Raw genomic sequence first — 3,326 nt, forward strand, 5'->3', positions numbered from 1 at the left:
AAGACCATGAATGTTCAAAGTACTCTTGAGCAGAAAGAACAAAGTTTGAGGCATCACATTATCTAATTTCAAAATATACTACAAGGTATAGTAATCAAAGCAGCATGGTACTAGCATAAAAAGAGACACATAGATCAAAGGAACAGAATAGAGAGCTCAGAAATAAATTCACATACTCACGGTCAATCGATCTTCAACAAAGGTGCCAAGAAACCATGATGGGAAAAGAAGGGTCTTCAACAAATGGTGCTGGGGATACTGGTTTTTCACATGCAGAAGGATGAAACTGAACCATTATCTCATTCCATATACAAAATTAAACTCAGGGTGCCTGGCTGGCTCAGTTGGTAGAGCATGTGACTCTTGATCACATGGTTGGGAGTTTGTGCCCCATGTTGAGTGTGGAGATTACTTAAAAATAAAATCTTAAAAAACATCAACAACAAGATTAAACTCAAAATGGATTAAAGACTTAAATGTAAAAACTGAAACCATAAAACTATTAGAAAAAACAAAAAACAAAAAACCAGGGACAAAACTTCTTGACATTAGTCTGGGCAATAATACTTTGGATATCACCCCAAACACCACAGTCAACAAAAGCAAAAATAGACCAATGGGATTGCATCAAACCAAAAAGCTTCTGCAAAATGAAGGACACAGTCAACAGAGTAAGGAGACAATCTATACAATGGGAGGAAATATTTGTAAATCATACATTTGATGAAGAGTAATATAGAAAATATGTAAGGAACTCAACTCAGTAGCAAAAAAACCAAACAACCTGATTAAAAAATGAGCAAAGAAACTGCATAGACAGTTCTCAAAAGAAAACATACAAAGGTCAGGGCGCCTGGGTGGCTCAGTTGGTTAAGCGACTGCCTTCAGCTCAGGTCATGATCCTGGAGTCCCTGGATCGAGTCCCGCATCGGGCTCCCTGCTCGGCAGGGAGTCTGCTTTGCCCTCTGACCCTATCCCCTCTCATGTGCTCTCTCTCATTCTCTCTCTCTCAAATAAATAAATAAAATCTTTAAAAAAAAAACATACAAAGGTCAAACAGATATGTTTTTTGCTTACATCACAAATCATCAGGGAAATGCAAATCAAAAGCACAATGAGATATCACCTCACATCTGTTAGGATGTCTACTATCAAAAAGACAAGGGATAACACATGTCGGTGAAGATGTGGAGAAAAGAGAACCTTTATACATTATTGGTGAGAATGTAAATTGGCACAGCCATTGAAGAAAACAGTAGGGAGTTTCCTGAAAGAGTGAAAATAGAACTTCCATATGATCCTGCAATCCCACTTTTGGATAAATGTTCAAAAGAAATGAAATCAGGATCTTATAAGAAGACTTATTTGCATATCCATGTTCATTGCAGTATTATTCATAGTAGCCAAGACAGGAAACAATCCAAGTGCCTGTTGACAGATGAAATGAGTAAAAAGATCTCATATATACATAAAAATGGAATATTTTTAGCCATTAGAAAGAAAGAAATCCTGCCATTTGTGGCAACATGGATGAAACTGGAGACCATTATACTAAGTAAAATAAGCCAGATAGAGAAAGACAAATAATGTATGATCTCACTTATAAGTGGAATAAAGAAAAATTTTGAACTCATAGAATCAGAAACTAAAATGGTGGTTGCTAGGGACTTTTGGGAGGTGGCGAGGACTGGGGAAATTATGGTGGTCAAAGGGTGCAAAATTGCAGTTATATAGGATGAATAAGTCTACAGATCTAATATAGAAGCACGATGACTATACTTTAGTAATACTATATTGAACACTGGAAATGTGCTAGAGAGATTTTAGGTGTACTTACCATGCAAAAAATTGGTAACTATGAGAGGAGATGATATGTTAATTAGCTTGATTGTAGTAATCATTCCACTATGAATATGTACATCAAATCATGTTGTACATCTTAAATATATACAATTTTAATTTAAAAACATATAAATAAAAAAAAATTCTGGTGCAAAAAAAAAAAAAAATTCTCAACCTAATACAAGGCCTAGGACTTCTGCTTCTTGCATTAATGGAGTAATAGGGACCGTTTTTACTCTCCCGTCCTAAATAATTTAAGGAATACAAAAATTTCTAGTATCCAACAAGGTAAAATTAGTCATGTCTGGAAAACAGTAAAAAATTACCAAGCACAAAGAAGGAGGAGAATATAACAATAATGTAAAGAAAAGCAATCAATAAAAATCTTTCAATAAATATTAAAAATCAATAAGAAAAACAATATAAAAATAAAAATTACTACATATTACATTTTGTGTGTTTAACAAAGTAGAGAGAAACATGAGCATATTAAAGAGAGACATGGAAGATTTTTTTCAAAGCCTAACTTCTATAAAAATACAGAATCTGAGATTTAAAAAATATATTGGGTAGAATTAACAACATGTTAGACACTTCAGAAGGAAACATTATGACTTTGAAGACATAGGAATATAAACCATTCAAAATAAAACAGGAAAAAAAAAAACAGAAGAAGGAAACAAAAAAAAAGAACAAAAGAATAACTTAAAGTGACCTCAAATACATGTAATTGGAGTCTCAGAAGTAGAAAGGAAGTGAGAGGAGAAAAATATTTGAATAAATAATGGCCCCAAAGTTTCCAAATTCAATGAAAATTATAAACCCATAGATCCTAGAAGCTCCATGAATCCCAAGGACAAGAAACATGATGACACTAAGACCCATCATAATCAAATTACTTAAAACAAGTGCTAGAGAAAATCGTAACAGCAGCAACAGAATAAAGACATGTAACACATAGAGGGGAAAATGATAAGACTGACAGTAGACTTTATCTCAGAAATAATGTGAGCCAAAAGACAATGAAGCAATAGCATTAAGGTAATGAAAGAAAAATTCCATTAAGCTAGGATTCTATACTCAGCAAACATGTTCCCCCAAAATGAAGACAATATAAAGACTTTCTCAGGCAAACCTGAAGAATCACCACCAACATACCAGAGCTACAAGAAATGTTAATGAAATACTTCAGGCAAGAGGAAGATGATACCACACAGAAATCTGGATCTCTGCAGAGGAATGGTATTTGGCACCAAAAATGGTATTTGTAAAATTATCATTTTTCTTATTTTGAAAAAATCTCTTTAAATAATAACTGACTGTTTAAGGCAAACAAATAACAACGTATTGTGGGATTTCTGCCATATGTAGCAGTAAAATATATGACAATACCACAAAGGCTGGGAGAGAGGAAATGGAAGGATACTGTTGTAAGCTTTTTGTACTAGGCATAAAGTGTTACAGTATTACTTGAAGACATACCA

Source organism: Phoca vitulina, unplaced genomic scaffold, assembly GCF_004348235.1.
Source record: "Phoca vitulina isolate PV1807 unplaced genomic scaffold, GSC_HSeal_1.0 scaffold7, whole genome shotgun sequence".
In the NCBI taxonomy this organism is placed as follows: domain Eukaryota; kingdom Metazoa; phylum Chordata; class Mammalia; order Carnivora; family Phocidae; genus Phoca; species Phoca vitulina.